Raw genomic sequence first — 13,458 nt, forward strand, 5'->3', positions numbered from 1 at the left:
TCAGTGCACAATTAGTATTTAATCAGTAAATATTTAATAATCTAATAAGGAGAGCTAGGGTCCCATTCTCAGGACACAAGGAATCCACCCAAAAATTTATGACCGGCTTGCTCTAAATTAGAAGAAAACCTTCTAGATCCTTCTAGACAGCTACTTCCCTCTGCTGGAGACCCAGGGAGCCAAACTGATTCGGAAGGATGGCTTGAAAACCATCGGGAATCAGTATTGAGTTGAACAGTCATCCTATGCCACTCTTAGGACCAAAGCCAGGCAAACTGAAAACAAAAGTATTTGTGACCTGAGTTTCTGCAAAGCCTTTCAAGGGTAGGGGGTCAAACATGCATTCAGTTGACCCTCAGAAAAACCACTTCTGTTCTCTGAACTGCCGACTACAAATTCCAATAATAGAGTCAATAATTGCACCCTCAGTCTGGTCCCCATGCAAAGAAAGCTGCAACTTGTGGTAGGTACCACTTGTCTGTCTCTGTCTCCATATCAGCTACGGCTGTTGCTTCTGGCAGTAGCTATGGGCTTTGGGTTTTGGGATCACGGCAATTGCCCTCTCCCTCAACTTCTGACCTCATCACTACCGTTAAATACAAGCCCAAATTCTGGCACAAAGCCGGGCACAGGTTCTCAGGGCTCAGGCAGTTGTTTCCAATGCTCTGGTTGGGCTGCTCATGACCTACTGACAATCAGGCCTGGACTTGGGTTGTTAAAACAGGAAAATATGCAAACCCTTCATTCACAGGGATCCGGCTATTGTTGGGTTAGAAGTGATATTTTTGTTTCTAAAATAAAAAGTACATTTGCGGCTACACACACACACACACACACACTTTGCTTTCATCTCTGGAGCTCAGAAGGCAACTGATCTGATTCATTTCACCAGCTCAAGAAGCCAAGCTAGAAAGACCCATTTGGCTTGAATTTATATCTTATGTACTCCAAGAGGACTGAGCTTCACTGGATTCTGGTTTTGTGTTCACAATAAAAGTAAGCCTTCACTGGTCTGCCAAACAAAATGCCTTCCAAAATCTATCCACCAGAAGGGATAGTATGATTAGAAAACCACTTCCTTCTAGGAAAGAAACTCAAAAAGAATTTTATTATTACTTTTTGTTGTTGTTTTTGTTTTGAGACAGGATTTCACTATGTAGCCTTAGTTAGTCTAGAATTCACTGTGTAGATGAGGCCACTCTCAAACTCAGAGGCCTGCCTCTACCTCCCAAAATCTTGGATTAAAGGCATGTGCTACCATATTGTGCCTAATTTTAAAAACCTTAGCTCAGACCCAGGTTTAGTGATATAATCTCAGCATGCAACAAACTCAAGCAGAGGATCCATATATTTGAGGCCAGTCTGGGCTACATCAAGGCAGAGCAATCTCCCTTGGCAAGACCTTGTCTTCAAAACAAAACAGCAAAACCCATTTTAACTCAAACAGTCTAATCCTGTAATCTCAAATTCACACACACACACACACACACACACACAAACACACACGTGGGGGTTGTAAAGGAGAGAGAAAGAGAGAGAGGGAGAGAGAGAGAGAGAGAGAGAGAGAGAGAGAGAGAGAGAGAAATAGATAATGTTGGAGTGGAAGTCTCACTTTGTAATCCAGACTGGCCTGAAACTTGCTACATGACCATTCTAGCCTTAAATGCATGGCATTTTTGCACCTTAGTCTCCTGAGTATTGTTATGAGAGGCATGAGCCACCCTACCCAATTGGCTGAGCAGGGTCAGGAGCTATCCTGGTCCTGTCAGCTGCAACTGTTGTTGAGGAAAAGAGTCTGATTATGAGCCCTTCCAGAAGGCGAAGATCAGTTAGCATTCATTAGGAAGCAGGCAAGCAGACACTCTCTAGCCTCTTATTATGGTTAGTCTGGAACCAATCCAAACATTTACATGCTGTGGTGGTTTGAATGAGAGTGGCTCTCATAGGCTCATATGTGTGAATACTTGGTCCCCATTTGGTGGAACTGTTGAAGAAGGATTAGGAGGTGTGGCCTTATTGGAGGAGGTGTGCCTTTGGGGAGGAGCTTTGAGGTTTCAAAAGTCCATGCCATTCCCAGTGTTTCTCCTCTGCCTCCTGTTGTTGATCCACTGCTGCTTCCAACCTCTAGTCTCCACACCTCACTCCACCATCACAGACTCTAGCCCTCCAAAACCATAAGCTCAATTAAACACTTTCATTTTGTAGGTTGCCTTGATCATGGAGTCTTATCAACCAATGAAAAGAATCCAACACACTTTCTCAAGAGTTTCTGATCCTAACTGGTATCTAAAAGCATCTAGATGGCTTTAAAAAATGACTCTTCCCAGGCTCCACGTGTAGGTGTGGCCAGGACACTTAGGATTTTTTAAGTAATCATGCTGGTTCCAATACAGAGCTAAGGTTGAGTCCTGTGGCAAAAATCCGATGCAGACCAATAAGCCAATTTAGTCATTCCCTAATAACATGGACTCAAAGTAACCAAAATCAAGAGGAAAATTATTAAAAGATGGTATTTGGGAGATGGAGAGATGGGTCAGAGGGTAAGAGCACTGATTGCTCTTCCAGAGGATCCAGTTTTGAGTCCCAGCGCCCACATGGCAGGCAGTTCACAACCGGCTGTAACTCCAGTTTCAGGGGATCTGATGCCCTCTTCTGGCCTCCTCAGGTACCAGGCACACACATAGTGCACAGGTATAGAAGTAGGCAAAACATAGACATAAAATGAAATAGATATATTTATTTTAAATTGGTTCTTATACAGCTTATTTTCATCTAGAGACTAGCATCTTTATCTAAATTTCAAATGCCGTGATTATTCACCTTTGGCATTTTCTTAATCTCTTAAAGGGTGTATTAAATTCCTAAAGAAACTTGCTTTTCTATAGATCTCAGGCATAATATTCCACTGTCCTTTCCTGGGATCTTTTGTCAGGGCAGTCTCAAAGCTCTCCAAATTGGACACTATTGACCTTGCTTGCCTCCATCCACAGTCCCAAACTTTAGGATGATCACAAAAGAGTCTCGAACCCATCTATCTCCCTGCCTTCAGGTCATAGGAGAGACTAGACCTCATTCAAGTTGGAAAATAATAACCCAAACCTGCTCTAGTCTGTGGTGCATTGGATGGGCGTCACTCTGCCTTGTTCATTTTGTTTCCACTCGGGTAGTTTTCCCTACACATTCAATCAACCAGCAGATATGTCAAACATGTCTAGGCGCATGGGTCCAATATAAAGAGAAGTAGCGTCTCAGAGACTTGTCCCTGGCAGAGGGGCCTGAGCTACCACTCTAGAGCACATGAAAGGGAGATCATCCTTTTCTCAACCACCAGAGAGCAAAGGAAAGCACGGAGAAGAGTTATGGGGAATGCAGATAGGGGAGTCACCCCAGGGACCCCACATCTCAGATGTTGCCAAGCTTTTGGAATCCCAAGCAGGTCCCAAGGAGCCAGACATAGTTCCAGTTTGTCACCTCGGCAAGAATCGCTGCTCTTCAGCTTGCTGCCAGCCCCCCTACACCCCCGATCTTGTCTCCAAACTGTTCCTGCCTGGAGTCACTGTGGCCCAACAAAGGGTCTGGAACATTCCTAGACCATGTGCAACTGGGAAAAAAAAAACCAAAACAACAACAACAACAACAACAACAACAACCCTCATCAGGAGAGGTTGCCAGGAGATCTTACCCGGTTTATTCCTCAGCTTTCAAAGGGGTTTGATAGCTGCACACACACCACCAACATGGGTGCAAGGACAAGTCTCACTGGCTTCAGTCTATCAGGGACCAATGTGTTCATCCGCTGGTGGGCCCGTGTGTGTGTATGTGTGTGTGTGTGTGTGTGTGTGTGTGTGTGTGTGTGAGAGAGAGAGAGAGAGAGAGAGAGAGAGAGAGAGAGAGAGAGAGAGAAGAGAGAGAGAGAGAATGGGGTGGTTAGGGGACAGACCCAAAAGCCAAGTTGCTCACCTGTTCCCACCTGTGAAATGGTTCTCAAAGTGATAGCACAGCCCAAATTACCTGGAAAACACAAATTGGGGGCTCCAACCTCACCACACCTATAGAACCAGAAATTCTAGGGGTGACGCTTCCAGCTCTTCAAACTTCACCTGGCCCCTCTGAGGAACCTTTGCCTAAACTAGAAGGTGACTTGGGGTTGCTCTGGTCTGCTCCAGTTCTGAGAGCAGCTCGCGTGCCCAGAATCGCGGGTCGTCAGGCCCCTGGGCCGCCGGCGAAGACTGGCGGGGAGGAATGACGGCCGTGAGATTCCGCCCTGACTGATTTTGTTCCATTCCAGGAGGAATAATTTGTTTCGTATTGGAATCAAAGCTCCTCTCGTGGTTCGTGCGTTTTATCTCGGCGGCTCTCAGGTCCCATGGGAAGGGGCTTGGCCGCTGCGCGCCGGCTGCTTTCCATTAGGCCCAGCATGGTCCCCATTACGGGGCCGACTCCGTGCGGAGCCTGTCCCCACTAACTGGACGCAGCTGACCCGCCTCTGCGCGACGACACCCAAGACTCGCCCCTCCCCGCTGGGTTACAGATGGCCCCACGGGGGAGAGGAAATGGATGACTGCTAGGACAGTTCGAAGGGACTCCCTTCTGACCAAATGCTGTCTGTTCCCCAAAGTGCATCAGAGACACCTGTGCCTTGTGTGGAAGGGAGTTCACAGGCCTCCTGGCTTTAGTTCTGAGCCTGCCCTACGTGGCACTTAAGGAGGAAGGAATAGCAGGGGCCCCTAAATCGGGAGAGAAAAGTGCGTCTCTTTCACCTGTGCACAAAAGTTGGGGCTCCCACACAGACTCTGTAGAACAGTTATTCTTCTTGAGTGGCATCCGTTTCACGAATCGCATCGAACACCAGTGAGAAGAGAGAAAAGCCACACCCAGTTCCCTGTCTTAACATCCCTGGCAGGCTTGGGGACAGCTCCAGAACCCACAGTGAAGCGAGAGAATTGCCACTTGGTTTGGGCAAACCAAAGAGCTGTTACTTCCACAGTCTGGCTTCCAGAGGGCCAACGAGTCTGCCTTGGGGACCTGCCTGGGATGGGAGAGACAGCTAATTCTACAGCTACAACCACAAGAGAAAAGACCAGACCCCCAAAGTCACACATGTTCTGATCGAATTTTACACTTATTTTCTTTGATTTCATTAACTTTTTATTACAAAACAATATTGTAGTAAATCATGGCAATTTATAAATAGGATGGGAAACCGACAATCTTCTAAAGTCTGACCACGAATAAGGCCATTAATGTATCCATTTTCCCATGCTGCTACACAGTTCTTAACCACTTAACAGCTGTAGATTGTTCAACTATGCAAAGGCAACCTAATTTATTTAGCTCCCCCACTTAGAAGGCTACCAAGTTTCCTCATGTAAAAAGAAAATGTGACAGTGAGAATTATGATTGCTTCTTTTCCTTAAATTATTTGTTAAGAAGTTCACAGTGTGTTTTTATGAGTTTTATGTGATTGTGCAGGTAGTAATTGTTGGTGGGTAATTTAAAAAATTTTAGAATATTATAAAAATGTAAAAACTAGCTGGGGTTACAATCCCTCTTTTGCTCCTTAAGATTTTCTTGCCTTGACTCTATATGTTCCCATGACTCCTGTCCTTCGGCTGGTGTATGTGTCTCGTTTTGCTTTGTATTTCACGGCTGCCTTTTTTGTGCTCCATAACTGTAATATGACTAAAGCAGGGTCCGTGTTTCTTTCATGTGGATTAGAACCACCATGGCTAGTTTGTATTGTGTCCCTGGTGTGTTACAGCCACAGTACTTTATCTTGCTTAAGTCCCCAAAACTATATTTTCGTTTCTTTCAACTTACAAAGAAAAGTAAGATTGATAAAAATGAAACAACTTGTCGGAGTGCCCAGTTTGGAAATAGCAACACCGGGGCAGAAACCGATTCCACATGCAAGGACTTTCCTCTATAGAATCCAGAGCAGAGTTACGTTGTACGTAGGACCTCTAAGTCTCCTTCGATTGATTCAGGATACACTGATTAAGTTGTAATTAATAGCCTGCCATATCTTTGCATCCATTACTTAAATGATGAAGATGATTCTCTCTCTCTCTCTCTCTCTCTCTCTCTCTCTCTCTCTCTCTCTCTCACACACACACACACACACACACACACACACACACACACACACGGAGATCGGTGCCTCTAGTACAGGTACAGGAGCTAAAATTTCCTTAGCTACTTAGCTACCTTTCACCACCTGAAACTGCAGCAAGCATCACATTCACATTTAAAATACCCAAGGCAGGGCAGGAGAAACCAGCTCTTGAGGATTCCTCTTAGGAATCTGAACTACATTCCCAGAAGTCTTTGGTGATTGCTACATTCACCTTAAGTGCTGACTGAGCATGCTCACTGAAGTTTGTTAGAGTGGACACTAGATTGCTTTAGCATTGAGTTACTTAAATCCCCAAAGTCAAGGTCCTCCAAAGAAGAAGACAGATACCACTCTAATCTTGAAGAGAAATGTATTGCCCAAGATTAACAAACTCGGCATGCCAGAAGCCCAGCATTTGGAAGGCTGAGGCAGGAGGACCACAGTCCAGAATAGTCGTGTACAGAGGAAGTTCTAGGCCAGTCTGGATTTTGAGACCCTGTCTCAGAAAATAGCTCATATATGTGAACTGTAAGTTAAGCAATTTGAAATTTTCTTTCCCCCACTTGGAATATTTATAAACGTACTTTAACTTGTTAATTGTTGGAAGTAAATCAATTAAATGCAGATTTTCACATTAGCATGGTTTGGACCATGAAGTTTCTCTGAGGAAAGAAAAGGGATTTCAATGTGTGGTTTAAGACTGGATACCAGTGGTACCAGGGGTGTCTCTGTGGTCTGGCTGGCCCTCCCTCCTGGGCAGTTTGCTGCTTCTCTTAGAATCTCCACAGTCTGTTGGATCAACTTCTCGCTCTCTCTTGGAGCTGGTAAACGTGTGGCCTCAAGTAACCCTCCAGTCTCCACCCCCTCGGCAAATTGACAGCCTCTCTGGAATTTGGAGAGCAAAACAATTTGCTTTGTTACCCAGCCTGACCTTGATGCCTGGACAAGCAATCCTCCTGCCTCAGCTTCCCAAGTAGCTGACTTGTATCACCACATTATGTTCAACTTACTAACTTTCTTTCTTCCTTTCTTTCTTCATTGTTCCAGTGGGGGTGTGAGTGTGGGTGAGACCATTTCCACTAAGTAGAATTAGTTATATATAAATCAGGCTGACCTGAAACTCAAGATCCTCCTGCCTCTACCTCTGAGTGCTTGGATTACAGACGTGATTTACCACACCCAAATGGTCTGACTTTATCTTTTTAGTATCAGACTTGGGGCCTGGAGGATGCCAGACAAGAAGTCTACCACTGAGTAATATCCCCAGCTCACCTGGTTCTTAGGTACAAACTCCAGGCAAATAAGTCTCTTTGGGGTTATATCTCTTGCTTATCTAAGAGGACCATTGATGTTACTATCCGGCTTCTTGAATCCCATCGTTCCAACCAGCAATGGCTGAAAATAGCCTTTGTTTGGGCCTTTGAATTTCTTTCCAGCCCAGAGCATCTGGGGTTATATGATTCCTTGGTTGTGCACTCTCTAGCCAGGATACCTGTGACCCATAGCCACACACACACTCCATCCTTCAGTAGCTGTGCTTGGGCAGTGCAACATGAGTGTGCTCCACGGCTTCATGCTCTCCAGACCACTATGGACATTTGGGTTGTGAAGAACTGTCCAATATAATACAGCAGCATTTCTAGTCTTTGCCACTAGATGTCAGTGCTCCTCTCCTCATGCCTCTTTGGACCTTAGCAACCAACACACAGTGACAAAAGTTTTGTGTGTGTGTGTGTGTATACATATTTCCCCAGACTGAGTAGCAATTAGGATTGGAGCTAGAAGCTGAGATCGGAAGGCAGTAGATCCTACCCCGAACAACCAAAAACAAGGCTAGGAATGTCCCTCACTTGAATGAGTGTTTGCCTACTGTGTAGAGCCCTTGGGTAAGTCACCAGCATCACATAAACCAGATGTGTTCACACAGGCTTGTAATCCCAGTATTCAGGAATCAGAGACAGGAAGATCAGTAGTATAAAGTCATTCTGGCTACATAGTGAGCTCCAGACCAGCCTGGATTAGAAGAGAAACTGTCTCAGGAAACAACATAAAACAAAGCACTGGTCCTCTATCAGAAGCATACACTTTGTGCCAGGCACACCAATAATCTCAAAAACCACTGCATGAGCCTGGTTGTGGTGGCGCACACCTTTAATCCCAATACTCGGGAAGCAGAGGCAGGCAGATCTCTGTGAGTTCGAGGCCAGCCTGGTTTACAAGAGCTAGTTCCAGGACAGGTTCTAAAGCTACAGAGAAACCCTGTCTTGAAAAAAAAAAAAAAGGAAAAAAACCCACTGCATGTGGTAGGCATCATGCTCTCCATTTTACAGAAGACAAAACCAAGGACTGGGGCTGGAGAGATGGTGATTCAGTGATTAAGAGCACTGACTGCTCTTCCAGAGGACCAGAGTTCAATTCCCAGCACCCACGTGGCAGTTCACAACTGTCTGAAGATCCAGTCCAGTTGCAGGGGATCTGACACCTTCACACCAATGCACATAAAATAAAGTTAAATAAACCATAAAAATATTTTTAAAAAAAAGCCCAAGGACTTGAGTCTACAGGATGTTGTAGACAAGGTCTAGGATCCCAGTCTTCCCTCCTCATCCACAGCTTCCTCTGCCTCACAACCACCTCCTGCTGTACTAGAGCACAAAAGATACTTCTAGACCCAATACCTCAGCCACTGACACACATCAGAATCAGCAGGAACATTGCTTAGACACATCCCGGTGCCCAGACACTATCTTTGGAGATTCTGGTTGAATCAATCAGTAGTAGGTCCCTGAGCATCACCACTCAGTTTTACCTCAATTAGGTGGTTCCAATGTGTGGTACGCTGGCTGAGAAACTGGGACCATGAAAGGCACGGACACCTTCCCTCTGAACCGTGTAGATGGCCAAGTCCAAGATACAGACCCAGAGGAAATCAAGCTGCTATAAAACGGCCTTTAGGGGAAACTATTTCCTCTTCCAGCACGGCATTAGTCACTTCCCCTCTCTTTGAAGCAGTATACAGCAAGTATTTCCTTAGTTACTTAATGGGAGATGCAAAAGAAGAGATTGGGCTTAATTTATTGGCGAACTCCCTATTGAGTGTTGGGCATACAGCAGCCAGGTCTCAGGAGATTTCTGTGTTAGTCAGCTAGTCATTAAGTGAGTCAGAGAGACTCATATACCAACACAGAGAGGGCCATGGCACAGCCCAGCCTGAAGATCCTGGCATCCACACACTGTACAGGTGAAACACCAAATTTGGTTCCATGAACTCTCTCTTCAGAAACTCGCTCCCCAAAAGGCTGGTCCTCTTGACTGTTGAGTCCCTTATCAAGGCAGCCCCCTCCTGTGAAGGGAGCCAGTAGGGATCCAGATGCCCATCAGAGTTCCTGCTGGTCTTTGTCTATTCCAACTAAAACTGATGTATTGGGGCAGGGGGACGGATCCCATATGGAAATTGTCAGTGTTAAAATGACCCTTCTTAGCTGGGTGTAGTGGCACACACCTACAATACCAGTGCTCAGAAGGTGAAGGCAGGAGAAAGATCAGAAGTTCAAGGTCATTCCTGGCCACATAATAAGATAAAGGCCAACTTGAAGAATGTAAGTCCTTGCAAAAATAAATAAATAAATAAATAAATAAATAAATAAAATCCCCTTGGTTTTTTTAAAATATTTATTTATTTATTTAGTATACAATATTCTGTCCCAGGCCAGAAGAGGAGGGCACCAGACCTCATTACAAATGGTTGTGAGCCACCATGTGGTTGCTGGGAATTGAACTCAGGACCTTTGGAAGAGCAGGCAATGCTCTTAACCGCTGAGCCATCTCTCCAGCCCCTCCCCTTGTTTTCTGAACTGCCAATATGATCTATCTTTGCTAACGTCCTGATCAGCTACACCAGTCAACATGTCTATATTGTCTCACCAGTACCTCAAGGGTTCATAAAGTCCAAAACCCTGGAACTGCCCACTAAGCAATAGTCTGGAGCTCACGGAAGTGGGAGAACCTTGGCGTGGCCACTGAGATTTGCCCTCCCTCTTCATTCAGAGTCTCTGAATGAGACCCGTGGCATGGAGTGCCAGCTGTACCACTGCAGTTCGCAACTGTAAAGCCTTTTCTCAGAAGGATGGCTGAACTGGCCGTGGATTGTCAAATGCTTAGGAGCAAACAAATACAATTTTGTACTATGGAATAAAGAAAATAAAGAGTGTGTTATTATTTTATTACCGAAACATTAGTTGTTGGGACTAGATACAACTGACTACACAGAGGAAATGAACCACAAACTTTGGCTTCTACCACAGCAGACCTGGGATCTTGGTTCATCATGGATGTGGCCCATTGAATGTCATCGTAACCAAGAAAGGGAATTCAAAAACAAAAGCAAAACAACCAACGAAAACAAGAAAGGGGCTTTAAAAGGTAAACCTGGAGGAAGGGGGGAAGGAAATTGAGTGGGCAAAAACCTGAAAAGTACAACAATAAATTTTTGGAATCAAGCAATAAAAAAGAGTCATGCGAAACCTTGGCCTTGCCACGAAGCCTCCCCCAGTCCCTGCTCTACCTTCAACCTGGTTCCCACCCTGGAGTGAGATGGGACAACCCTGTCAACATCCAGAAGGTGAACCTGGCTCTGCTAGGATTAACCTATTACTTCCGGGAAGCCAGATCCTTCTTGGATAAGAAGGGGAACCCTTCCAAGGGGAACTTCGCACAGTGGTTTAGAATCACTACTCAATGTTTTTACAACCACGCCCCTGTGTTTGATCAAAACAAAATTTAAATGTAGATCAATAGGTGGAAGACAGGAGAAGACAGAGACAGGAGGGAGCAAAGAAAAGGTCAGCCACTTTCAGTCCTGGGGTTACCCATGAAGGCAACAGAAACTACCTGACAAGTGGATTGTTCCTTCTTCAATTCCTCAAACCCCAGGCCGACTTCAGCGTTGTACAAAACCAGCGACCAGTATATCTAACTGACAAGGACTTGGATTCTTGGGGCAGCAAGGGCAGATCTGGAGCCAGCTGTGCACACCAGGATGAATCGTTGGGGCCTCCAGCCAAGGCCGGTGATTCGCTGGCATCCATTCCCAGGGGCTTACCACGCACCGCGGGAGAGCATCTCCTAGTGCCTGCGGTCGAAGAGATGCTCGACCCAGGTACTAGCCGCTCTATGTGACTCCAAAGCCCTAGCATCCGGTCAGGAGACACTGGGTCACAAAGTGCCTGAGAAGAGGAAGGGAAGAAGATGTCATTGAAGTGGGCGTCTGGAAAAAAACTAAAACTCTCCAAAAATAAGCGGTCTTTGCCCTTGAAAAAAGAAAGTCTTCCAAGTGACACAGAGAGAGAAGGCACAAGAACCCCACTTCCTTCTCCGGTCCCCACCGGTCTCGCCTTGGATCCGGCGCTCCCCAATTCTTATCTTCTTCACATCTCACGGAAAGCAGGAAAGCAAAAACCTCTGAAAGTCCCTATGAAATAGCAGGAATGTCTTCGGTGTCCAGCGCCTGCAAAGAGGAGCAACCTGAGCGGTTCAGGGAGTGCCCGCCAGAGGGCGCTGCCAGGAGGCAACCAGTTGAGTAGCTATAAAATGCGAGGTTGTCTGTCCTAGGCAGGGGATGTCTGCAAACAACAAAATAAAGCACAGTCCCTTGCCTTTGTGAAGCTTCTATTCAACTTCAGGGGGTGGGGCAATATTAAATAGACAGACATAGTAAACACATGTCAAAAGCGCTCGGATGCCACCAAGAACAACGAAGCGGGGCGGGGAAGAAGGTAACCTGGAGAGCTCTGTAAGCGGAGTGCCTTGGTCTGTACTTGAGGTACACAGGGGTACGATAGCAGACACTCACAGGAAGGGAGGGAGAGGTCAGCCAAGTAGCCGCTGGACGTAAACAGATGGGGTGGGAGGGCTGTATATATGCTAAATTTAGTAAACTTTAAAACTTACTACATTTTATTTATTTATTTGGGGGGGCGGGGCGCACATGTCTGCCCCAGTGAGGGTTCGGAGGCAACTTGTGGAGATGGGTTTTCCCTACCACTATGGATCCCAGGGAACAAACTCATGTCCTTGGGCAGAAGAAGCCTTTACCCACTGAGCCATCTCATCAGCCCTCAAATGAGTGAGCTTTGTTTATATTTTTGTTTTTTGTTTTTTTTTTTCCAGACAGGGTTTCTCTATGTAGCTCTGACTGTCCTGGAACTCTGTAGACCAGGCTGGCCTCGAACTCAGAGATCCACCCACCTCTACCTGCCGAGTGCTGGGATTAAAGGTGTGCGCCATCACTACCCAGCTTATGAGTGAGCTTTTAAAAGATGTTTTTATTAGACTTATTAATACACACAATGTGTTTCTTTATGACATTTTCATGAATGAATTGTGTGTTTTGATTATATTTAACTCTGATTACTCTCTCTGTCCGCTTGTCACTTACCATGATCCCTTTCCTTTCCTATTTAGTTCCCTCCCACTTTCGTGTCTTTATGTGTGTGCATGTGCGCATGCGTGTGTGTGCATTTGTACAGATACGTGTGTCTATGTGTGTGTGTGTCCCAGCGAATTTTACTAGAGTTCCTTACTGACGCATGAGAAAGATGTTAATTACAGAAGCCAGGGCATCTCACCAATAGCCACATTACTGAAGAACTCTCTCCCTCTCTCAGTAACCATAGTTGCCTATAAATTCCCATGGTAGTTGGAGGGCTTCTGGTTCCCCCATGACAGGCAGAATCTTGCATGGGTCTTAAGTAAGAATAGCTGGGAGTGCAGGAGAGCTGTGGCATGGCAGGTGTGGAAGGCGTGTCCCACATTGTTTACACAACACCCTCAACTCTGGCATGCTTTCTGCCCTCTCTTCTGTGATGCTCCTGTGTCACTGAGGGGTGTCCTATAGATGCCCCGCTTATGGCTGATCATTTAACAGTCACTTCCGCTTAGCATTTTGTCCCATTATGAGTCAATGAGTGAGTTCTGAAGTCCAGATAGCAAACTTTAGATGCCTCTCTGTTCCGGTTTATTCTGCCTTCCGCATCTGTCCACTCCCCTTCCAACTATCCATGCAAAACACTGTCCCTTTAGTCAGCCCTTGCTTACTCCAGGCAGGATTTTGAGAAGAGGTTTAATCATTGTGGTCCCACTGGGAGGGGGAACAGATGTCTGGCTTTGGGGCACTAACATGGGGTTTAGGCTTAAGTATGTAAGAGGTGTGTATAAGTGGTCTTGGTCACGGTGTGGTCCCAACCAGGAAGGTTTTTATCCTGGGTGTATTTCAGCTCTATATCCCCTACACACAGACACAGAAATAAAAGGGTTCTTAGAAAGGGGGCCTCAGTGTATGGTAT

The sequence above is a fragment of the Myodes glareolus genome, chromosome 4, assembly GCF_982192425.1.
Source record: "Myodes glareolus chromosome 4, mMyoGla1.1, whole genome shotgun sequence".
Taxonomy (NCBI): Eukaryota; Metazoa; Chordata; class Mammalia; order Rodentia; family Cricetidae; genus Myodes; species Myodes glareolus.